At 37.6% G+C, this 26684-nt stretch overlaps 1 protein-coding gene across 3 annotated transcripts in view; it reads left to right on the top strand.

Moving 5' to 3' along the window:
- The window catches only part of SUCO (SUN domain containing ossification factor), an 86321-nt gene that overhangs the window by 608 nt on the left and 59029 nt on the right, over positions 1-26684 (top strand). The gene's annotated exons all lie outside the window — the stretch shown is intronic.

Raw genomic sequence — 26684 nt, forward strand, 5'->3', positions numbered from 1 at the left:
AAGACCACTTCATAAAGCATCTCCTCCCTAGCCCCTCCATAGTAAGTTCTTCAGAAATAGGTTTTGTTGACTTGACAACACTAGTGTTTAAGGATCAGGAGCTGTCACGTGGGTTTATTGCGAGGCACCCGTGCTTTTTTTTTTGGAGAATTTTTGCTTAGTTTCTGTAGATTTTTTTTTGCTTAAGAGACTTTTGGTGTGATGTAAATTGCCTCCTGTCCTGAATGGAAGGAGGTGTCATCAGAATTCCTTTATATTATGTTGCCAGGGATTGTATAATGAGAGCTCCTAGAAACACGGTCTAGAAGTTTTCAGGTTCCTGTTACTCACACTCCCCTTTTTAGGGTGTGTTTTGGTCAGATAAGGTTCATAGAACCAAAAGAAGGAAATTCCAGTTCTACTCATATTACACTTGAGGAAACTGAGCCTTCTAGGATTTTTAGTGACTGCGGTCGTTTTGGGATTCTTTTGGGGGTTTGCTTGGCAAAGGTACTTCCTTCCCCAATTCATTGTGAAGTCTAGGGAACTCATTTTGAAGTTGAGGCAAAAACAGTGTCTTGCCCAGGGTGTTAGTGTCTGAGGTCGGATTTGAACTCTGAAAGGATGAGTTTTCCTGATGCTTCCTCCACTGTGCCACCTTAGTTGCTCCTAGCCAAGGCCACATAGGTCTTCAATAACAGAAGTGGAACTCCATACCCATACCCTTTCTCCAATGTACCATTGTGCTTGAATATTTAAATGGGCCCATGAGCTCCCTGATTTTGCTATTTTTCCCCAGTAGTTGAAGATCACAACTCAGCCATGCCTTCTCACTGTATAGTGTCATTAGAAATAGTGGTGATAAAAGATGAAATGAGGGTTTGCATGGAGGATTATATTGGCGGTATTGAGAAAATTATGCCATTTCTCTGATACAGATCTGCATCTGGCTTCTTTTCAGTTCTTTGGCCCAGATTTTAACTGTCTGCAATGTTTGTCCAAAATATTTTCATTAATAGATTTTTTTTAAGTGGGCTGCTAATCCCAGGACATCTCAAAATTTGTGCAGTAGCAATTATTCATCATCCACTTTGTTTTTCCTGTCTAGATTGTTAGACTCCTCACTCTTAAGAGTAGCTACAGATCTCTTTGAAGAAATCTTATGAACTGCTTTCACTTTAGCCTTTGTGGTGCCATCATCTAGTAATGTGCCTGACACTTAAATAGGTATTTAATAATGAATAAATGCCTGTTGATTTCAGAGCTTTTATGCAGAGTCAATAGCACTTTATTCAGATGTTCTTGGAAGTTTTTTTCTAAGATTTTACTTCTTCCCAAAGTATTCTCTTTTTGTGTGTGTGTGTGATAAATACTTCATAATACAAGTCTCAATAATGTTAGGGTAAAAGTATCAGTAGTTGGGTTATTTATAGGAACGTGGTTTACAAAAGACTTGTACATTTATAAATTCCTAATGTTTGGATTCTGAAGATGTTGAAAACTTAAAGGGTACAGGAAATAAAGAATAAGGAAAATTCTCTGCCTGGGGAGTTTCAAATGTAGAGACAAAAGAAAGAGTAGTAATATCTTTTACTTTCTACTGCAACTTCTCAATTATGATTTGTTTCTAAAAGTTTAAGTTATTTTGTACCTAGAAGTGTGCTCAAGGGAATTACTTCCTATTTTAAACTATTAATTGAATTCCCATTTATAGCAAACCCCAGTCATTTCATGGCTGATTATCTAGTTTGTGTGTTGTATAGGTTCTTTATGTTTTTGTCAATTTGCTACATGCTAAAATAGGTGACTAGAAGAAGAGTTGAAATTCAGTCTTCAGGTTTGCTACGTGTTTACGGCTTCAAAAAAGAAAAACTTGATAATTCAGTGGGAGAAATTATAACCAAAGCTAAAATATTTCCAGTTCCTTTCAGTCTTAATTAAGTATACTATTGTTATCATGAATAATTGAGTTGAATAAAATCATAATTTTCTTTTTCTTTTCCCATTATTGAAATTTATTTACCAAGATCACAGAAAACTATAGGGAGAAGAGAGCTAACTTGCTAGATAGTAGGAGAAAGTTGGTCTCAATCAAAAACTGACTTTTTTTTACTAATGCACTTATCCATATTTCTGAAGTTTTCATTCAACTATAAATCATGATAGGTTTGAATTAAAATTTTAAGCAAAGTCATACTAAATATATCAGCATTAGAAACTACTTGGTAGGTTTTGAGATTTTTAATTTTTTTGGATAGCCAAATTTGGAGATTTATAAGCAATCTGACCATAGTAACTTAACAAGTTGCCTTATTTGGTCTTATAGAATCATTAAGTAAAGGATTAATATTATTATTTTACTCTTATTTGTTCCCCAATGACTTTTTGTTTTCTTGAGAGAGGCAAGAAAAGGGAGATCAAAGGGTTCCAAAACTTTTCCTGAGTTCAGACAGAGAAACAGCATCATTTCCAAGAAGAGTCATGGTTCCAGGATTAGGTTGCCAATTAAATCTTCAAAAATCTAGGAATTGTAGGGCCTTGTACTATCTGATAGCAACCTTGAAAGGTATGTCATAGCTATTTCTCTTACTAAATCATGTGTTCTTATTTTTTTTAAATTTCCTGTGTATACTACTTCTTTAGAAAGTGAGTATTTATATAAATTTGATACATATTATCCATTGGGTGAAGTCATAGAACTTTTCCTAAAACTAACTTTACATAGTTTCCAGAAAAAGTTTATGGTCTGTGAATTACACATGCCATTATTTTGTTGATTTTTAAGTGTTTTCTCTCACAGAATAATAGATACTAGAAAGGACCTTAGAGACTGCCTAATCCAGCCCTTTTATTTTATGAAGTCCAGAGATTTTTGTGATTTAACCTTTTCACTCACATTGCTAAAGGGTTGGGATGGTTTTGATATGTCTTTGTAGGATAACCTTTTCCTACTATCCATTTCTTGCTTTGTACTAATTTTTGATGTATGGTATCCAGGCTATATAAAGTATTCTAATTTATATGCTTAAGTTTTTTAAGCTTGGCCTTCTTGGGAGAAGTAGCAGGATAGTGGTAATGGATTTAGTTGTCTGAAGACTTGAATTCCTGATTCAGCTTTGTCATTTATTAAATTGTGTGATTATAGGAAAATGACTTAATTTATATTCCCTATCTCACAGTAATTGTTTTGTTTTTTCACAGTAATTTTTAGGAGTTTTGTAAATTCAAAAGAACATTATATAAATGTAAATTGTGATGATAATCCAACTGTTCCCCCCCACCCTTTTCTTTTCCTCTCAGAAAAATATTGGACCACTTTCCTGCAGTGACTCACTTTCTTAGGACTTAATTGATTACACTCAGAGAATCCTGTGTGTGTGTGTGTGTGTGTGTGTGTGTATACACACACACTTGTAAAATTGATAAGTATTATCCTTTGTATAAGCTCATAAGGTTTAGATTGGAAGGGATATTGGAGGGTGTTGAATTCAGTTGCTTTGTTTTACATTTAGGGAAAGAAACTGAGGCTCAGATTGGGGATAATACTTTTTGAGAATCACTCAGGTAGTTATTCATATTCACCATATTAATACAAATCTTCTGATTCCAAATCTAGTATTCTTTTCATTATAAATCAAAAATTCATCTGCCACCTTTTAACTTGTTTATAATGAGTTTTTTGAACTTTTTGTCTTTTCTTATCCCCTGACACTTTAAACTAGAATTTAGTGACTTTTTTCAAATATTTTTTAAAGTTATTAATAATAGAGATGGCCTGGATCTATGGTGCCTTCTCTTCAATTTAAATTTATAGTCTTGACAAATTACCTAGGATACTGGGAGGCTAAATGATAGCCTTTCGTAGGACCATTATCAATACAGGGTGGGGCTTGAACCCCAGGTCCTCCTGGTTTTGAGGCTAGCTAGCTATTATCATGCTGCTTAGTAGTATCTAAATCCTGTGTTTCCTTGAAAATCTTTATTTTTTTCCTTTAAGTCAGTTAATTGGCTGTTGAGGAAAAAAAATCCATCACCTATAATCTCATGGTTATTATTATTTTTTAATGGTTAGGCTTTTGGAAAAGTCTAAATTGAGCCTATCTCCAAATGTCCATATTTGCATAGTTCTTGTCTTATCAAGATGTGAAATCATAGGGAAAATAACCGGAAAATAAAACAAAAAAAGTTTTTTTTTTCCCTGAATTTTTCTCGACTTAAAAAAAAAAACCCCAAACCCAATTTGTGTGATCAGGATACCTAAAGAGAGTGAAACTTTTAAACTGCATCAAAGAGGACAAAAGCAAGATAAGGTGCAAGCAAAAGAACAATTTTGAGAGTAATGTGTGAAATTTATTTTATACTTTAATAAAAGCAAGCAGTGTGAAATGGAGTTTTCTAGTAGGAGAATCTTTATAAGCATGGAATGATCTATTTTGGTGTTTTAAGTTTAGAATAAAATACTCTTTTTTTTTAAGTGTGTGTTTTTCTAGTCCAGATGAGAGGTATTGTTAAGAGCCCGTATTGGAAGAGGAGATGGATGTGAGAGCTGTTGTAAAAGTAGAATGGATGAGACCTGGCAAATGATTGGATCTAATTGGATATTGGTTGAGGAAGAGTGAGGAGTGGGGCTTGATTTGAAGATTGTGAGCCTGAGTAACTTGAAGGAGATGGTGTTCTACTTGACTACTTTTCGAGACTTCTGAGATTTTACCTTCCCTTTCACACACTTTATCAGGCTGGACCATGGGAGTGCTGTCCTTTTGACTGGACCTTGTTCTCACTCCATCTCCAGACTCACCTACATTTTCACTGGAACTGTTTTCATGCCTGGAAAGCTCTCCCTCTTCACCTCTTTACCTCCTGGCTTTCCAAACTTCCTTCAGTTCTCTGCTAAAATTTTGCTTTCTGCAAGATGTTTTTCTTGATTTCCCCTTAGGGAAGGCTCTAGCTCTCTCCTTTGGAGATGATGTCCATCTCTCTGTCTCCATCTTGTTTGTACCTCATTGTTTCCCCCATTAGATTTGAGCCCTTTGAAGGGGCAGGGGCTTTGGTAGGTCTTGATGTGCCAGTGCTTAGCAAAATGCCTGCTATAAAGTGGGAGCTAAGGAAATGTTTCTCTACTTGACAGAACCAGAGAAGTTTAACAAAGGAATGTTACTTTGGGAGGAAGGTGATGAATCCAAGCTTTAGACTATGTGAAGTTGAAGATACTTATTATCCAGTTGAAAAGGGTCAGAGAGATCAGAATTGGAGATGTAGTTCCAGTAGTAATCTTTTTTTAAAAATGTGAATATTTTGTTTTTCCAACTACATGCAGTGATAATTTTCATCAATCATTTTTTGCAAGGTTTTGAGTTTTACATTTTTCTTCTTCCCTCTCCCATCCCTCTGATAGAAAACAATCTCTAATATAGGTTTTACATGTACAACCATGCTAAACAGATCCATATTGATCTTGTTGTGAAAGAAGAATCAAACCCAAAAGAAAGAAAAAAAAAATCATAAAACATAAGACAACTTTTTAAAAATTGAAGATAAGGTAAGCTTTGATCTTCATTTAAGCTTCTTTCTGGGTATGAATGGTTTTTTCCATCACAAGTCTCTTAGAATTGACTGTACTACTGAAGTGAACAAGTCCATCATAGTTATTCATCATGGGTTCATTGTTCTTCTGGTTCAACTCATTTCACTCGGCATCAGCTCATACAAGTCCTTCCAGGCTTTTCTGAAGTCCTGTCCCTTGTGATTTATAGAACAACAGTAGTCCATCTCACTCATATAGCATAATTTGTTGAGCCATTCCCCAATTGATGGGCATCCCCTTAATGTCCAATTCTTTGCCACTATAACAAGATAAATATTTTTGTACACATGTGATTTTTGCCTTTTTTTGGTGATCTCTTTGAGATACAGACCTTGTAGTGGTATCACTGGATTAAAGTTTTATTTCACTTTGGATGTAATTCCATATTATTCTCCAGAAGGGTTAGATTAGTCCACAACTCCATTAGTGTCCCGGTTTTCCCTCTTCCCTTTGTCCCCTCCAATATTGATCATTTTCTTTTTTAGCCATATTGGCCAATCTGGGAGGTATGAGTTGGTACTTATAATGGTATAGAGCTATTTTTTTCATATGACGTAGATAGCTTTGATTTCTTAATCTGAGAATTGCCTGTTCATGTCCTTTGACCATTTGTCAATTGGGAAAGATCCAATAGAAATCCTTGTAAGGATTAACAAGGGAACCAAAGGAGTTGATGAGCTCACCCTGAAAGAGGGGAAAATTCCTCATCAATAAACATTTGTGTCAGGTGCTGAGTGGTAGAGATTAAAAAGTACCCAAGACAGACCCCCTCCCCCACCTTTCAGGAGTGCCTAGTCTAATGGGGGAGACAGTAAGCAGACATACTGTACAAACTAGCCGCAGACAGGACAACTGGAAGGAATCCACAGGGAGTGAAGGAGGGATTGGGGAAGGCCTCTTGTTTAAAGGTTTCAGATGCCAAATAGATTTTATATTTGATCCTTGAGATGATGGGGATTATTGATTAGAGGGTGACATAGTCAGACTATAATTTAGGAAGATCACCTTGACAGTTGAGTGGAAGACAGATTGAAGAGAGACCTGTGGAAGGCTATTGGAATAGATGTGGAGTCATATGGGAAAGGCTTTAAGAAGGTTCACGGCAGGTGGATTTGGGCAGTGAGAGGAGTGAGAAAATGAGCATGAAAGGTGGGTAGTTTGTGAACAGGAGGGATAGTAGTGGTCAGGAAGTGAGAAAGAGGCTTTGGTTGGGGTGAAGATAGGGAGTTCATTTTGAAAATGTTGTCTTTGAGATGTCTGCTGTGCAGATGGAGTTGGGAGCCTGGAAGGCATCAGAAGAGTTAGCAGTGGTCAAGTAGATTTGAGAAGCATAGACACGATAATGAAATCCATCGGTGTGCACGAGATCATCGATTGGAATAGTGTAGAGGGAGAAGAGAAGGGGACCCCAAATGACTGGACCTAGATGAAGATGAGAGAAGGAACCTGACAAGGAACTGTCAGATAGGAGCAGAATGTGTAAGACCACAGTGGAGCAGGAAGAGGGGGGAGTGACTGGGTGGGTCAAAAGTTATTAAGAGAATGAAGATGGAGAAAAGCCCCTTGGATATGGCATGAAGATACTGCATTGGGCAGGAAATCAGTGATGATCCAGTAGAAAAGATTGAGAAGGAGCCATCTTCCAGGGAGAAAGAAGAGCTGGGGAAGCAGAGGGAAGAATTGCTCATTTATAGAACACCTGCTGTCTGCTGCCAGACCCAGTGCTAAGTAAGCGCTTAACACAATAGCCCTCTGTTGTTGTTCAGTAATTTTCAGTGATGTTTGATTCTTCATGTTCCCATTTGAGATGTCTTGATAAAGAATTGCCAATTTTTGCTGCCCATTTAATAGATGAGTAAATGGAGTTAACAAGATAGCTGAAGCTGGATTTGAACTCAGAGCCTAGGTTCGGCCTAGCTTTCTATCTACTAAAATGCCAGAGAAATTAAGAAGGCTGAAGATTGAAAAAAAGGACATTGGATTTGGCAAATAAGATCTTTGGTCACTTTGGAGTGAGCGGATTCAGTTGATTAGTGTAGTAGTTGGAAGACTGCAAAAGCCTGATTAATTGAAGATTGAACTTGCAATCTATGAATATGATAGGATACTGTTAATCCATAAAAAATTTTAATGTCACAAATTTAGAAGACTTGAATGAACTGATTCAGGACAAAATAAAACAATCAGAACAATTTGCACATTAACAACAATGTAAAGGAAAACAGTATTGAAAGATTGTAGAACTCTTGATTGGCACAATCATGACTTTATAAAGATTCATGACTTTATAAAGACTCATGAGCAAGCATGCGGTTAGTTACTTGACAAAAGGTGATAGATTAGAGATATGTAGGAGGCAAGCATTTTCATATAGTGTTGCCAATGTGTTGACTTATTTTGTTTGATTATATTTGTTCAAAGAGAAGGCTTCTATTTCAGGAGCAGGAGAATTGAATTAAAAAGTTCACAGAAGAAAACAGAATTCAGAAGCCAATTCAAACTGTTACCTTGCCACTACTTTGTTAAATGTAATGTATGTTTTTTTTTAAGGTTTTTGTTAGGCAATGGGGTTAAGTGGCTTGCCCAAGGCCACACAACTAAGTAATTATTAAGTCTGAGTCTGGATTTGAACTCAGGTCCTCCTGACGCTAGGGCTGGTGCTCTATCCACTGCACCACCTAGCCACCCCCTGTGATGTATGTTTTAAAAAAAAACTAACAGGTTCCATTTCATTTACAGTTTTTGCCTTTTGTGTTATGAAATGTTCATGTTTAAGTTCATAATAAAAATAAAATTTAAATAAAATTATGTAAGGAGAGGCAAAATGGATTAGTGCTTTTTCTAGAATTTTGACTGTAAAGAGGAGAATAGATTATGTAGGGTGTTAGTTTGAGAACTCTAGAGTCTATTGAGTTTTATAAAAGAATGAAAGAAAATGTAGGCAATAGAGAATGTGTCAGTCAATAGAGAGAGATTGAAGTTTTGAGAGAGGGGATAATTCTATGTGTATGGGTAGATGTTTTATTTGTTGATTGGACACAATATCAGCAATATAACTATTAAATGTTTTTGTGTCAATAATAATGGTTTATGTTTACAGTCTTTTAAAAGGAATTAACTTTCCATTTGATAGCTGGCATTTATAAACTTCTTTAGCATTTTTGAATATTTCATTGCTACAATTGAGGTATTGCTGTTACCTCCATTTTATAGATGAAGAAACTGACTCCCAGAAGTGAACAATTGGAGCAGGAATTTGATCCCAGACTTTCTGATTTCAAGTTCTTTGCTCTAATAAACCTAAATTGACATCAGGCCTGAAATCATCCTTAGCACTATTCTTGCTGTTATTGTACTTGTTCAAATTGTATAGGGACAATAAGATGAGAGGCTTATGGGATAATAGTTTTAGAGTCAGAAGGAATCTTAATAACCCTGATCCAATCCTCATTTTAGAGAAAAGGAAACAAAGGTCTGGGATGACTGTGTCTTGCCTAGGGTCACATAGGTAATGTTATTATTGTTTATCCTCCCTTCTTTTTTTTTTTTTTAGGTTTTTTTTTTTTTTTTTGGCAAGGCAAATGGGGTTAAGTGGCTTGCCCAAGGCCACACGGCTAGGTAATTATTAAGTGTCTGAGGCTGGATTTGAACCCAGGTACTTCTGACTCCAAGGCCAGTGCTTTATCTACTACGCCACCTAGCCTCCCCAATCCTCCCTTCTTGAAGGGGGGGTCATGACATATATGACATAGATTTGAGTGAGGGTGGGTTGTATACTTTCTCCTCGGGAACCATCCATTGGGTCCAGGGACAAGTTATGGATCAGAAGGACTGAAGATAGCGATACAGTGGGAGACCTTAATCTTTTTGAGCTAAGGGCTTTCCCTGGTCTCAGTTTGACTGAGGCAACATCCATTTTTGCCATTAAGACTAGTTGAGAAAGAAATGAAACCAAGAATGGCCTCTTGCAAGGTCAAAGAAGAAATCAGTTTCTGGCCAAAACTGAAATAATTGCTATTTACATTCACTCTGAGTCAATCTGGGCCCAAACTATGACCAAATGGGCTTGGCCTGAGGCCAATTGTTGGTGGGTCCTTTAGAGCTAAAGTGATTTGGAGCCTGTAAACCCTAAGAGATCTCTCCAGGTTTCAGCGTAGGTAATAAGAAGGGTTTGAACTGTGGTTACCTGACTTCTGGTCGATGCTTATTGCATAGTACTAATACTAGTTAACTGAAACTAATAGTTTGCCTTTCTATGGCATATTAAGATTTTTTTTATTTAGTTTTTTTAGTTTTTGCTAGGCAATGGAGTTAAGTGCCTTGCTCAAGGCCACACAGCTAGGTAATTATTAAGTGTCTGAGGCTAGATTTGAACTCAGGTATTCCTGACTCCAGGGCCGGTGCTCTATCCACTGCACCACCTAGCCACCTGCAGCTTATTAAGATTTACAAAACACTTTATACATCTTTATTTCAGTATCTTTTGCCTCCCCATGTATTATTTTTTAAGAATTTAGGATTTAGAGTGGGTGGGGTCCTTGGAGATCTTGTAATCCAATAGAGAATTTCTCTTCTCCACCCTGTAAAATAAACTATAATTTTCTTTATGTTAGATAGTTATTAAGGTAACCCTTAACAGGATAAGGAGAGATGATCACATATCCCATGAAATGATGATTATTGTCTTTTCTTGTATGGGAAAAAAAAAACCTAGCAACTTCTCTTTCCTCTTTGAAAAATCTCTGAACTCTTTTTTGCATTTTTATTTTAATTAAGCACCAAGCATTTATTAGACACTTCTTGAAAATATTAAACATTTTGTTAGGTACTTGGAAATATAAAGTAAAAAATGAAAGTTTTGTCCTCAGCAGTTCATATTCTCATAGGTCTGACAACATGTACACATGTGTAGTGTATATTCTGCTCCCATAACCTGAGTCAGGCTTGCTATAGTGCCCTTTGTTGTGCCGTAAGAGCACCCTGAGGATTTAGGGTATCCCTGCTTCCCCCGGTTATTAGGCCATGACTAACACCAAAGTTTCATTAACTACTTAGCATCAGGTAGCATTTAGGAAGGGATATTCAAGAAATATCGTGATGGCACAGTGGAGAGAGCACTGGGTCTGAAGGTAAAACGTCACTTATTTGCTGTATGACTTTGAGCTAATCACATAATCCTCTTTGTGTCAGTTTCCTCATCTGTAAAATGAGTTAGAAAAGGAAATGGTAGACCACTTTGACTGAAAAACAAAAGTCAAGAAAAGGATACAGCAAGAATAACTGTACAAATATTTTCTGACTTTCCTTTGGGATGTGTTCTCTATGCATCTATAGAGTGGGGAGGAGAAAGAGAAGGCTCAAAATTGAGCTCAGTTTCTACACAGCATCAGTCCCACTAAGTTCCTATCCAGATGAAGTATGACTGTCAGTTGAGAGTCCCCTGGATTGCGTTACTGGAATATTCCTTCTTGCTTCTCTGGTTGAATAATCTGGCCTGTATTCATGTAGTTTACTTTCCTAATGAAGGTTGGAAACTTCATTCATTTATCAAGAATGGAAAAATAAAGCAAAGGCCAGGACCTGGAGCTTGCTTTTTGGGGACCCTAGCTTTCAATGTTTTTCTCTTTCTAATAAAGTCTGTTATGGGATGAATGAAGTGGAAAGCTTTTCATTGTGTCATAACCCACTAGTATTATGATTGTATTGTTGGAGTGGATCCAATAGGCTTACTAGTCCAATTTCCTCATTTTACATAATGAGGAAACAGAGAGCCAAACAGATGTGGGTTGAAGAGGCAAAAATTTGAACTTAAGTTCTTTGGCTTCAGAGTGGATGTTCTTTTCATTGTACCCCTCTGTCATCTTCACAGTGACAAATGCTTGTGATTCAGATCTTCTACTGTGTATTAACTTGGTGTGGTTATTAGATAAAGATAGCTCCAGCAGCTAAATGTTTCTAGGTAATCTAAGAACACTGAGTATTAATACAAACTCTTCTTTTATCTTCCCTTCCTCCATTGTCATGTGAAAGGAAAAAAGGGACTCTTTAAAACTAAGAATTATATTTTGTATTTTTTCTGTCTTTCATGAATCACCATGGACAAAATACTTGTCAACTAAGGTATTCTCTTGCATAATAATGAGTGCTGAATTTGGAATCAGTCAGCTAGTATTTGTTAAATTTTTACTACATGCCATGTACTGTGCTACATTTTGGGGATACAAAGATTCCAAGGGATCTTAAGGAGTTTGCATTTTTGTTTATTTTAAAATATAAATTTTAATTATTTAAAAAAAATCACCTATTACCCTTTATATTCCTTCCCCTTCTTGCTCCTAAAGTTGTCCCTTATAACAACTTTTTTTTAAAGAAAGAGTAAAGAGAAAGGTCAATAAAACTGATCAAAAACATCTAACACTATATGCAATATTTGATATCTTTGTGGACCCCAATGTCTCTCAGAGGAGGGGAGGGGCATGGAGCTGTCTTCCAGGAGCTCTTCTTTAGGATCATACTTGTTTAAAATAGTTTGCAGCATTCACCTTTGTTCATTTTGTAGTACCATCTACATAGATGTAGGTATTATACCACTTTACATCAATTCTTATAGTTGTATCATGTGTCTTCATTCTCATCCTTTCTTACTGCACAGTGATGTTCTTTTTATAGATAATCATGTATTTTGTTTCCTTTTCTTTGCTACTACAAAAAAATACTACAATAAACATTAAACCAGTATTGATTACTCTCTCACCCTCTCTTTTGGATACTTTCTCCTTTTTAGATTTTTGTAATGCTGTTCTCTTCAATCTGATTGCACCTGTCTCCTATTTTGAATCTTCAATCAGGTGTTGCTTACCTAAGGTTGGGATCTTTCCCAGGGCTGTGTCCTGAACTTCTTTCTCTCTTCTTTTATACCATAATAGGTGACTTTATTAGCTACTGCAGACTCAATTATCTCTAAGAAATATTTCTCAGATATATTTATCCAGCCTTAACATCTCTCCTGATCTTTAGTCTTTCTTCTCTAGCTGCCTATTCAACTTTTTGAACAAGATGTCTCAGAGACATCTTAAACTCAACATGTCCAAAGCAGAATTCATTATCTTTCCCCCTTTCCTCTTCCTTCCAGACTCACAACCCGGGTGTCATCTTCAACTCCCAATTCTCATTCACCCATATAGTCAGTCTTTTGTGAAATCTTACCATTTCATTGATTTAGTTTACAATCTCTTTATATTTGGAGCCTTTCTCACGACCCTTTTCCCCTGCTCATCAAAAGCATTATCCTCATGCAGAATCTTACTACCTCACATCTAGACTATGTGGCCTTACCCTGCTGGTTGGTCCCCCTTCTATGGGTCTTTCTTTGCTCCACCTCCTCTTCCACTCAGCTGCCAAACTAATCTTTATAAAGTACAGGTCTGACCATATCCCCCTTAATCAATTAACTCCATTGGCTCACTATTATGTTCTAGACTTTTAAAACCCTTTACAACTTGACTAGTCCCTTATCAATTTTCCATTTTTTCTTATGCTATAATCCCTTCTACATATCAATATTGGCCTTCTTGTCTGTTCTTTACACTGACTAATCTACACTCCCCCCCCCCCCCCATTCTGCCCTTCCTCTTAAAATATATATTATTTGAGAATACAAGCTCCTTGTGAGCAGGAACCTCGGCTTTTGCCTTTCTGTTCCTAGACTTTGCTCAATGCTTTGCCCATCTGTATACATTTAATTTTATTCACTGACTTGTTGATTGGAAGACTAATGGAGCCTTTTCATTTTTGTCATTGACCTTTGGATATACACCTGGCAGTGGATGATCATATGAGCCACTTTATTAACATAATTCTGCAATAGTGTTCTGAATCCTCTCAAATTTTGACAGTTCTCATTTTTGTCATCTTCACCAGTTTGATATGAGGTAAAACCTCAGGATTGTTCTGATTTGCTTTTCTCATATTATTAGTGATTTGTAGGAACTTAAATGGGAATCAGGAGACATTGAGTTTTTTACCAAGATGGATAGGTTTTAGGAATGGCCCAAGAGATAAATTATGTTTACCCAGCCATGATGAGGCCTAACAGCAAGATTTCTGTGGAATAAGTTACTATTTAGGCTTTACTCAAAATCCTAAGATTATTTGAGCAGGCCAAATTAACCCATTCCATTTGAGTCATTATGTTCCATATTATTTATAACTCTTTTGGTTTCTAATACAATATTCAAGGCATGTTCAAACAGTATTAGATTCTAGTAAGCTATTAAAGTATGCAGTGTTTTTACAATGGAAATTATTCCATTGCTTTCTATCTCTCATCATTCAACCTGTTTCTCTGCACATCATTTAAAGATTATTTTTCTACAAATAAGTTATTACAACTTATTATTACAATAATAAGAAGCACATCAATTTATAACTTTGCTCTTTATAAAAGTACTTGTTTTCCTTATTTATAACTTAGAGGCAGTAATGCCCATAAAACACCTTGCTAAACTTGGAGGAAATTTATGTAGAACAGAGACACCTTCTACTAAGTCATAGACCCATAAAATGAGAGAAACTTTCTTCATGATCACAGAATTGTGTAGATATAAAAGTAGATAAAAGTAGATACTTATTACCTAATTAAGTTAAATTAGCAGTGCAGTGAGTGATTACTTTTTAAAAATTGCTCTTTGAATTCTGTAACTAGGCTTTTTGTAGGAGATACTTTCCTAGTTCTATCAATCCAGTTGAAGATTGATGAATTCCTATGAGTAATCTGACATCCATGCTAATGAAATTTTTGTGTTGTGTTCCAAATCTTTAACAGGTTGATCTTTATCATACTTAGTGAATAGAAACAAATATGTTTTTACTTGAAAGATTACTTTAAAATGCGTTTTTTTGCAACCTAAACTCAACTGTTCTGTTGCCAACTCATAGTTTTTAAAGAAGTTTTGAGCTTATATAATAAGCCTACATCAAAATTATAAGAGTCACATGGGAAGAAAACATGTTTTTGAGAATTTGCAATAGAAAACTGTTAATCCCTAGGACCTGTTTCATGAATCCATATCATTTGTAAGACAGTCACTTATTTCTGCCTTAGATCTCTCTAATTTTCATAATTAAGTGAAGTTCATGAAAACATCTGATTATTTTCCCCTTTCTATATAATACCCATTTAGCTACTTAATACCTACTTTATTACTTTAAGGTATTTTGTAACATACATATGATCATAACTTAGTATTTTCTTTTCTAGTCCAGATATCACTTTGGTGCAAATAAATAATTTTGAAAATGTTGTGTAGCCTTGTTGGCTTTGAGCCTAGAAAAAAGGATTTTTTAATCATTTTGCATTTATTATTGCAGTGAGGAAAAAAGAAAGTATAAAACCTCATCTGCCATCTTTGAGGAACTTATAATTTTATAAAAGAGACATTCACATGAAGAGATTAATTATATAAAACAAATGTGTGGTTACATGTTAAATGGCATGGTATGATAACTAGAGTTGTCTGAAGACTGGATTGAAAATATGGACTTTGACTTAGGCCCTGAAGGTTAGACGAGAATTGGAGAACATTGTAGGCTATGGGAGGTCCTGTGCTGAGCATGTTTTTCAGGGTGAGAATGAGGATGGTGGAGAGTAGACATAGATTGTGCCTGGAGTGGAGGGGGTTGTATTGGTATACCTTGGGGACTGAAAACTGAGAGGCAGATATGGGTGGGTTTGTGAGGGCTTCTGAAAGCCAGGTAAAGGGACAACGAAGGCAGAGGGAGTCCAGGGTGAGAGCCAGGTTGAGTCTAGAAAGCCTGATTTCAGTCTTAGACCCTTAGCTCTAAGACTCTGGGAAAGTCACTTAATTCCTTTGTTTCAGTTTCTTAATCTTTAAAATGGGATAATAGCACTTGCTTTTATGAAGATCAAATGAGGTTGTAGTATAATGCTTGTATGGTGCCTGACACACACACTAGTGCTCTATCATCAGTATTATTAGAGGTTAAAAGTGAACCCAGAGTAACTCTTTAAAGTGTGCTCTTCAGTACAAGCAGACACAGGAGTGAGAGCAGAGTTGGGAAGAGTAGTATGCAAGTGTGTGAGATAAATTAAACTGGGGCGAGATAAATTAAACTGGGGCGAGACTGGACAATTGAAGATCAGTTAGGCTATTGAAATAAAAGAGGCGGAGGTCTTTATTTAATGAGGATGATCAAATCTACAGAGGTGGCTGGCTGCCCAGGTTCTCGATAGTGGGTGATGCTCTCAAGATATTCCCCATCACCAGTGCTTTTTGACATGATATTTTTAGCCATGTTGTCAAAGGCCTCAATGAGGACGACCACAGCATCACAGTCAACTGATGCACTGACTGTAAATTACTTGACTTTTATAAGCCAAGACTAAAGTGAAGGAGTGATGATGCATGATTTGTTTGCAGATGGTTGTGCAGCCTCTGAAGCTGAGATACAACATAGGATGAATCAATTCTCTGCTGCTTATGCTAACTTTGGCCTAACAACAGCAAGAAAACACAGGTGCTCCATCAGCCAGAACACTATCCATATTTGTAACCATTGTTTACAGCAAGTGGAGAAGTTTTGAATACTATGGATAAGTTCAAGGAGGTACACATAGATTATGAGATTGATGCTGGCATTGCCAAGAGCTAGCTCAATATTTGGGAGGCTCTGAAAGAAGGTTTAGGAGAAAAGAGGTGTGTAGAGAGCCATTGTGCTACATGTCTGTGAAACCCGAACAGTCTTACCAGCTCCATGACAGGAAACTGAATCATTTACATTTGTATCATCTTGAAGAAGATTCTGAAGATGACTTGCCAGAAGATCCCAGACACTGAGATCCTTTCTCAAGCTAAACTGCCTTGCATTCAGATGTTACTTCAGAGAGTGCAGTGTTCAAATGTCAGACATATATTTGCCAGAAAAGACTTTTATGGAGAACTCAGACAGGGCAAGTGCACTTGCATGGTGGTCAGAAAAAGTGATACAGAACTCTCAAGTTCTGTCTTAAGAACTTTGGAATTGATTGTGCAACCTGGGGGGGGGTGTGGAGACCCTGGCACAGAACTGCCCAGCATTGTGTGCCCTCATCAAAGAAGGTTCTGAGCAATTGTAGAAGTTGAAAAGAAATAAGATAAGCAAATTTAGAGAATCTATCCCAAATGGTTCATGTGACCTATTTGTGGGTCCTACTTATGGTAGAGCATTCTGAGTTGCATTGGTCTGATGTCAAACACACTGTAAATTGATGTCATTTTGGTTCTCTTCAAGCATGAAGCAACCAACCAATCAGTAATATGGTGGGGAAAGGGCAAATTGGAGACATTCTGAAGGAAAAAATTACTGAATTTATAAAGTGGAGTAGTTAGAATATAAGTAATAATGGATTAAGAATTGGTAGACCTAGGTTTTCTTTTTAGGTTTAGTTTCCATTTTAGTCATCTTCTTTGTACCTTTTTCTGCTCCCCTCCTCCCCCCTCCTCCTTTAACCCTTCTTTTCTTCTATAACAACCTCAGTGTTGATAGCCTTTTAATTTTTATGAGACTGTTATTTGTAGATATTTTTTCCTGTTCCCTCAATGGAATTAGGACAATGGATAGATATTCTGACTCTTTCAGATTGATTAACTATGAAGCTTTGGCAAAATATTCAGTATGTTTTCCTTGGTTTCTTTATCTGTAAAGTAAGGAGATTGGACTAGATGCTCTTTAACGTCTGTTTTAGCTCACTATTCCTGTGACTTTAGACTGTAAGAGAAGGAAAAGAATTAGTAAAATGATGCCAAGATTTCCAGCTTGGGAGGACCCCAGAAAGAAATGGGGTGGGTAGGAAAGAGAATGAATGGAGATAATCTTTAGTAAATTTTTGTAGGAAATTTTTAACTCTGGGTTAGGTGAGAGTTGAGAACTAGTGAGGTGAATTTACAAATCTTCAAATCCTTGATAATTAAAGCCCTGATAATGTAAGCTTTTGCTGAGTTGAGAGAGAGTCTAGAAAAGTTAAAGCAGAACACCTGAAATGAAGGAGAAGAGTAAAGGGGGTGGAGGTGTGGGTGTGATTTAAGCCAAGGTAGGAGTTTCAAGAACACTTTAGTAGTCATTACAAGAATCTGATATCTACTATGTGTCAAGAATTGTGTGCTCGAGATAGAAGTGCAATGACTGAAGCAATCTGAAGTCACCAAGAGTTTATATTCTGAGTAGAAAAGTAAGGATACAAACATACAGCATAAATATGAAATGAACATTACAAAGAGTTGCAGATGTTAAATAAAAAGTAGTTTGGAAAGGAGGAAACTAACAGTTTTAAAAAACTAAACAGGAGGATCAGGCAAGTTTTCATACAGAAAGTAGTGCTTGAGCTTTATCTTAAAGAAAGAGAGAGACCCTCTAAGGTGGAAGTAAATAAGTGAATACATTCCAGTCACTTGAGATGGCTAGGGCAAAAAAGTCTCTGGGATGGAGAATAGCAGGGGAGTTGGAGTAAGACTGGAGAAAACTAATCTATTTTGCAGAGTGGGGTGGGGAGGGGGGAGAGTAATGGCCAGGGAGCCAGGAAAGAGAGTTTGGGTCTGGTTCAGAAGGACTTAAAAAAAAATAATGTATTATCCAAGATGCAAAAAGAAGCCACTAGAGTTGATAAAGAGGGAAGGAATAAGCATTTATTAAGCTTCTGTTTCATGCCATACATTTTGAGAAGCACTTTGCAAATATTCTCATTTGATCCTCAGCCATTAGGAGAAAGTAATAGGATTAATTTCTCCATTTTACAGTTGAGGAAATTGAGACAAACAGGCTAAATGACTTGTCCCAGGGTTTCAGGAAGTGTCTGAGATTGGACCTGGCTTCTTGGACCACTTAGCTGCCTCACTAGGGGAATGACATCAAATCCCCATGCTTGCCAGAGACCATGGCAATGGTGTGAAGGATGAATTGAAAAGAAGATAGACTTGAGGCAGGGAGACCAATTGCAAAAAAATCTAGACTTGGGGTAATGAGAGCTTGAACCATGGCAACAACCTGTGCAAGTGAAGATAATTGTATTCAGAAATTTGATGAGAGTTGTGTAAGTATGCCAATATATACCTTTATATAAACTGAATGTTTTTTTTATAAACTGAAATTTTTTAACAATTCAGTTTTTGGGGTTTTTTTTTTTAAGGTTTTTGCAAGGCAATGGGATTAAGTGGTTCTCCTGATTCCAGGGCTGGTGCTCTATCCACTGTTCCACCTAGCTGCCCTGACAATTCAGTTTTACTAATATTAGTTTGCATGTTTTTCTACTTATAACTAGGAAAAAATCATTAACTGTTGTAAGAAAGGTGAATGAAGAGAATGTGCATTTTAAATATAGGAAATCTATTTCCAACTTTTTAGGCAAAGGCAAGGAAAGAAGAAATGAAATGCAGAATTTAGGGACTGAGTTGGTCAGTTGTCAAGAATATGTGAAAGGGAAGGGGCTCATAGGACAAGTCTTGAAAAGATAGACTAGAGACAAACTAGACTGGTTTGTGAAAGATTGAGGAATTTGTATTTTATCTTGTAGGCAATTCACAGCTATTAGTTATCTTTTTGTTTTTGATCAAGGAATGACATGGTCACATCTGTTGTTATTTTGGTTGCTGAGACGAGGGATCAATTATAGAGAGTCCAGTGACTCTAATGACTCTTAAATTCAGTAGTCCTGGTGCCAGGTAAAGGTAGTATCAGTGTTTGCTGTATGAATAGAGAGAAAGGGGATAATTGCAAAAAAAAAAATGTTGTAGAACTGGACTCGTTCAGTTGTATGTTGTTTTTCCCCTTCAGTCATGTCTATTCTGTGACCCCATTTAGGGTTTTGTTTTTTGGCAAAGATAGAAGAGTGGTTTGCTATTTCCTTCTCCAAGACCTGTTCTTAACAAATTTAGTTGCCATATGTAAAGTAAATAGGAGGGGAAATAGTCAAAGATGAAGCTGAGATTATAAACTTGGGTGATTGAAAGAAAGTATGGGTGTGGTAGGCTCAACAGAAAAAGAAGTTTGGAAGGTGTAATCAGTTCTTGTGGGAAATATTGAGCTGTTGGGGCATCCAGCTGGACATGTTTGGCAGGCAGGTGGTGGTCTGGAACTAGATTTCAGAGGGATGGATATGTCTGTCAGAGCTAATTGAATCTGTGAAAGGCAATGAAATCATTAAGAGAAAAGATACATTAGGAAAAAACAACAAGAATTAGGGCAGAGTCTTAGAGGACCCCCTGGTTTGGGAAAAGGATGATGCAGATGGTAAGAAAGAATGGTTGTACAGGTAACATGAGAGAACAACAGGCGAGAACTCAGAAAAGAGGAAAATTTGATAGTTAATAAGCATTCATTAGTGTTTATGTGCTAGACACTATGTTAAGGGTTGGGGGGTGATGCTGATATAGAAAAAGGGAGAGATAGCCCCTCCACTCCAGGATCTTACAGTTTAATGGAGAAAAACAATACAAAAAAAAGGAGCTGGTTAGGATTAGACTGGTTGAAGAGTGGAGGAAGTCAGAGACATCCTAGGATAGTTACAACCAGGTGAAAAATAAGGAAATTCAAGATTCTGTTTAGTCTTCCTAAATCGTGCTAGGCTTTTGCTGGCTATCTAGCCTGAAATCAGAAAAAGAATCCTCTATGTTGTACCTTACAGGGGATCATCCAGTGATTTCCTTGAAAACTACCTGAAAATGTCTATGTATTGAAAAAATCCGAGCTGTTTTGGGTAAAGTTCAGATTATTAGGAATTTTTTTCCTTACTTTGAACAAATTTGGTCCAGAACTTCACTGTTTCTAATTCTATCATTCTGGCTACAGTAACATTCTTCCAATGAAACACTGTTTCAAGTCAATTCATTTTCATTTCAAATTTAATATGTCTAAAATAGAATTTATCTTCCCCATTCCATTTCTAACTTCCTTGTTTCTGCTGAAGGCAATACCATTCTTATGAATTTTTCCAGGTTTATAATAACTTTAGTGTCCTCCTTGAATCCTTACTATTCCTTACCCATATATCAGTCAGAGATTGGATGGTTTATAATTTTCCCATTTTGTTAATTTTTATAATTCCATATTTTGTGTGTAGTTATCTATTTCATTTATGTCTTAATTTTTGATTAAGATGACGTATGGTAATTTTCTTATCTATTTCTTTTATTTTAAATGTTGGGAATTTGGTTTTTCTTTTATTTTAAATTGATCTTTTTAAAATAAGTTCTTTGGCATTACTGCAATAACAAAAATTCTTTTTCCCTTTTAAATATTAAAAATTTCAATTTTTGTGCTTGTTTTGGAAGATTTTTTTAAAGTACCATATAGAATTCATTAATTTTTTTCTCCCCTTGTTAATATATACTTATTTGTGAATTTACCTTCTAACATGATTTAGTATATTTGAATAGTGAATGAATATCATTCACTAAATTATTAGGAATATTTGTATATTTTCTGAAATAAAAGTGATAAAAAACTCCACTATGAAGATTGTGTTTTACATTTAAATAATCTTTATTAGAACTTCATTGTTTTATTTATGTGAGGAAATGTGTGATTACTTTCTTTAGTCATGTAGTTTTAGAAATGTTTAGTACTTGTTCAACTGATATGATGATTCTTACCCAGACTCTTTGCTTGATTGCTATTTACAGAGAAAAATTAAGTAATTTCCATTACATGCAGTTTATTTTTAAAGTGTATATTTAAGATGAATTTGTGCTCTTAAGAATTTATTTCTGTGTTTTTAAAATATTTTTTGGAGACATTTCTAATATGGCCCATTAACCCAACCCCCTTATAAAAAAATAAATCAAAATATTGACTGTATTTGAAAATGTGTACTTTTTTTTTTTAGGTTTTTGCAAGGCAAATGGGGTTAAGTGGCTTGCCCAAGGCCACACAGCTAGGTCATTAAGTGTCTGAGACCGGATTTGAACCCAGGTACTCCTGACTCCAAGGCCGGTGCTTTATCCACTATGCCACCTAGCTGCCCCGAAAATGTGTACTTCTTCACCATTTTATCAAGGGGCAAGGAAGAATGCTTCAGTATTCAGTATCTCTTTTTAGAGAATTGATTAGTTACTGTATGAGTTGTAGTGCTGAAGTCTTTTGAAGTTGCTTTCCTTTATGTTGTGATCTTTATGTAAACTTTTCGATTGGTTCTGCTCCCCTTAGTTGTTTTCAGGGAATTACAGGTCTTCTCACCTTTCTCTGAAACCATCATATTAGTCATTTCTCACAGCTCAGTGATGCTCCCATTACATTTATATACCACCTGTCATTGATTTGGCACTTTGATTCCAGTTCTTCACTACAACTAAAAGTGCTGCTACAGACAACACAAGTGATGTTATAAATGCAGCTCTCACATCAGTATCATCTAAGTTCAAGTTTGATGTTGGCTGAAATGAGACCCTTGCAAACTTCTGAACATTTTACAAAGGAGGCTTACTTTTCTCTAACACAGTAAGAATATGAGAAAAGCATCTAGCTCTGTCATCTAAAAGCCTTTGTTGAAGAACTTCTCCCTCCTTTCATATTGCTTAAATCAGGACTCTTCCTTAGCTCTCCTGGTGATTCAGAATTATTATGAAGTGTTCCCTATATAGGTATATAGTAAAGTTTCATCATCTCTGTGCTGTTAGGAAGTTAGAAGAATGACACATCTTGATCCCTTAAACCTTTTGAGAAGTTCATTGAACCATCTCGGAGGAAAAAGAAATTGGGCAATTGAAAGAGATCTCTGTGGAACCCCCTTTGAGGGTTCAGCTGTCTTGAGGCCAAGATATCCTTGTTCTGGGGAAGGAAGAAGGAAGGACCAAAGAGGGATCAGTCAGAAATACGTCCCTCAAATCCATTTTTATCAGGGAATTCTTCCTAGAGTCTGGATACAAGAAATCACTGGAAAAGAGAACCCTTCTTTTGTTTCCAGGGTAGCATTGATTTGTCATAGCTTCAACTTTGACAGGTTGAAGGTCACTTGTGTTAGGAGGAAGATTATATGGGCTATCTGGCATAATATCACTCAAATGTCTAAATTGAGTCTTGGATTCACTTCCCAATATCTGCTATTCTTTTAACAGCTCCAACTTACTTAGCACATTTCTGATGATTCCTGACACACTCCACACCCAGCCATGTAGTAGAAAGCATCAACTGAGTACTTCTGCTGGTCTGGACTCCAAAGAGAGGAACTTTGGATTTTTTAGTCCTGTGGTTTCCAGGCCAAGCCATTTGGCTGGACCCCTGGTCACTCCCCAGGAATTAATATAGATGAAGATCTTCACTGCTCCATCCCTCAAGGCTCTCTCACTGGCCAGCTATATGACCTGGAGCTCAGCCAGTTGGAAGTGTTTGCAAGTACCCCCCTCTCCTGAGGTTGTCTCCTTTTACTCAATTAATGGATGCTGAAATCCAGTTGCATGGGCCTCTTGTTTCAGATGCAGCCATCAGTTACACAGGCAAAATGAGCTTCCAGATGAGCCAAGTCCTTAAGAGGCAGGAAGCTGCTGGAACAGCAGAGGAGGCAAGATTCTAAGTCTGGCCTGGAGGCCCCCATCTCTAGTATAGTCACCACCTGTACTTTTATATCTTCCTATGCTTCCTATGGGCCCACTTATAAGATTCAGACTTGTAATGACTAGGTAAATGAGGGCCTTTATTCAGGATATCCAGGATGTATGGGAAATGTGTATATATTCTTTCAAATCTAAAGAATCTAAGTCTTTGTTTCCTTAGATTGTGGAGAAGCAAGCATCAGTAACTTCTACTGCTTGGAATCTTCTAGGATTTCTCCACTCATCGTATTCTCTAAAATTTGGCCAAGCAGCATGGACCTTTGATCTTCTCACCCCATCCCCTCACACAGTTTCTTCTGATGTCAGCACTTTGCCATTTTAACACCATGTCATCGCTGTTATGGTGGAAACTACATTCTTCAGGGAGTGGAGCCTCTCTTAGATTTCTGTCCATCATAGACTATCTTTAGGAAGGAGAATTCAGGTGGCCTTGGGGAAGGATGGTGTAAATATGTGTAGTTCTTTTACTGGTGAAAAGCAAAACTGTTCCTGACCAGTCTCAGTCAAGTTATAGAGGGGGAAAAAAGCCTTGGCAAGATTGATAACCCCACATGACTTAACTTGTCTGGGCAATCTTATCTTTAACATTGACCAGATTGGGAATAGCTGTAGGTAAGCAGGATGGCTTTATTCAGCTCCATGTAGTCTACTGCCAGATACCATCTACCTTCCTCACTTTGTAACAGAGCTTTCTCTTCCTCTGGAGAATGATTCTCTTTTCTTTTTGTGGCTGGCCTTGGGAGCCGGAGAAGGTTAAGCCCATTTCCTTTTAAAAAATCTTCTCTGATCCCTATCTACCTGCTGGCACTCTCCTTTGTGACCACTGAAAAAAGAGCATTCTTCTTTTGGGTCTCCAATATAGTTGCTTTTGTTTGCAGTACTTTGGTTTTCCCCAGGTTTTGAAAGTCTTCAGTAGAGAGATGTCAGCATTGGCTCCAGCAGACCGAACTTTTCTTGAGCCATCGCCCCAGGGGTTTCACAGGTTTCACTTTGGACTTCTGCTGAAACCACCTCAGCCCCTTGGTGGACAGAACCTGCCCACAACTTGCTCACTGGGACCGGGGAGTCCTCCAGTGGGAGTTTCCTAGTCCTACTTCATCTTTTCTCCTCTCAGGAAGAACCAGAAGACTCTTGGTGCTTCTGTCAGCAGAAACCAGAACCCTTGGGTCTAAGACCATAGGGTGAATTCTTGTCTGGGACATCCAGCTGCACCAACCTAGTTTTACTTTTAGTATTACCATGCTGACTGGTCAGTGTATGCAGTTCAGTTAGCATCATCCAGGGAACCCTGACCTTGGCAGTTTCTTTGTCATTCTGGGCAGCCTCCTCCAGCACCCACTTCTGAGCTGGCACCTACTGCCAGTCCTACAGAGAGGACCCAGGCACCATCCTGTTGCCCACTCAGGCATCCTGGAGATGGGAGCCATGAGGCTATCTCGTATCCCAGCCTGCCAGGACTCTGTGAAGTGTCTTAGGTCTGACTCTAACCAGCACTGGCATGAAGTGAGGAGGTCCTTGCACCTCACTGAACACTGAAAACAAAGGAGGCTTACTTTAATCTTCCACAGTACAAATCTGCACCAAGGCTAGAGGACTAGAGTGGTTTCAGCCTCACTCATCTCCATCTGGATATGGGACTGGTTACTGCTTCACAGGGTGGCTCCTGGGGCCACTCCTGGGCTAGAAAACTTGCCTCAGGGAAGTTGGAGCCCAGTTGGGCAGGGGATGGGCTCGGAAGCTGGAGCAAGCTCAGGGCCCAACACAGGTGGCTACTTGTCCTTCTGAATTGCAGTATCTCCTCCCAGTGGGAAATTTCTCTTCATTCCAGAACAATTCTGCTTCTCAGTATAGTAGTATACATCTCACTTGGGAATTCGCTCATTGAGGACATTGGAAGTTAAAAACCATCCATAGGCCGAAGATGCTCAGATCTTTTAGGTTTACCTTAATTTTTTTTTTTAGATTTTTTTTTTTTACAAGGCAAATGTGGTTAAGTGGCTTGCCCAAGGTCACACAGCTAGGTAATTATTAGTGTCTGAGGCTGGATTTGAACTCAGGTACTCCTGACTCCAGGGCCGGTACTCTATCCGCTGCGCCACCTAGCTGCCCCTCACCTTGATATTTTAAGGATTTTGGCACGTCTTTGTAAATATGACCTGGCATCAGTCCTCACTGCCCTCTAGTGCTCATTATCTGCTAATTTCTCAATTTTTCTGCTTACTACTGTGTTTATATATCTCTTTAAGTAGATGACTAAGCAGTAATTGAAGATTTAAAGGTGAAAAAAGATTAGGATTACATTAGGATCAGTAGCAAGGTAGCAGTAGATTGATTGAGCTCTAGAATTAGTCAGGAAGCCCTGAGTTCAAGTGCAGCCTAATTATTACTAGTAGTATGACCCAGGACAAGACACCTAGCCTTTGTCTCTGCTGTCAAGTGGGGATAACAATAGCACTGAACCTCTGTGTTTTTGTGAGGATCAAAGGAGAGAATATTGGTGAAGCACTTAGTATTTATTCAAGGTGGGTTTTCTTCCTTGTCCAATTTCCACAATGGATCAGATGATTTACACACATTTACAGATGATTTGTAAACTTTAAAGCACTATATAAATACTAGATCTTATAATTCAAAAAAGAATCATTATGCCTTAGGGGATCCAAGGTGAGGTCAGTGTATCCACTTAAATATTTATTTTGTAGGCTTAATCCTAAGAATAAAGTTGAATTAAAAGCATATGCCCCTCAGACCAGATGTGAAGACTAGGTGACTTCTGGTATTCTTAAGGGCAGGGGGATGCTGGGTCTAGACCTTCTGTAAAAAAATGCCTCTAACCCCTCCCAATGGGACTCCTTCATTTGTTCAGGTGATGACTCCAGTTTCTTATAACTACCAACAGTAACTTTTATGCAGGAATTTGTTCTTCAAAGGGTACAAATGAGCATAGCTCTGTTTTAAGTTCAGAACTCCCTGGAGAGCTCCAATCACAGGTTTACCTCTCCTGCTCTGGTCTTTTCTGCTGGGCTGGCCGACTGCAGTATCCCATTTGGATCCCAGGTCTATGTGCAATGGCTTGTACTACCAGGGCAGAGGAGATCATTGAAGGCACCTTAAATACCCCCAGATCCATTTGGAATTGGAATAAAAGGGGAGCAGAGCCTACCCTTTTGCCTTTCTTTTCATGGCATCTGACCCGTTATTGGACTTCTTCCTCTGGATGCAGTAGGAATCAGCATAGCGAATATCTCAAAAAGAGCTCCTGTCTCAAATTTAGAGTATCCAAGTGTCTGTCTGTGCAGCCAATCAAAGGAGGCGACACTGACCCATGGTGGTAGGGGACATGGTGGCTTCCATGTTAAGCAGTCTGGACATAACTCCAAAGGCCCCTCAGCATGCCTTCATGTTAGCTGATCCCTGAATGCCCGGACAACCCTAGTTACATGTGAATCGATGATTTATTTGCCAATCTTTTCATCCAGAGATTGTTAGGAGAATTAAGTAGATTATGCATTGAGAAGTTAGAC

The sequence above is a fragment of the Macrotis lagotis genome, chromosome 2, assembly GCF_037893015.1.
Source record: "Macrotis lagotis isolate mMagLag1 chromosome 2, bilby.v1.9.chrom.fasta, whole genome shotgun sequence".
Classification (NCBI taxonomy): Eukaryota; Metazoa; Chordata; class Mammalia; order Peramelemorphia; family Peramelidae; genus Macrotis; species Macrotis lagotis.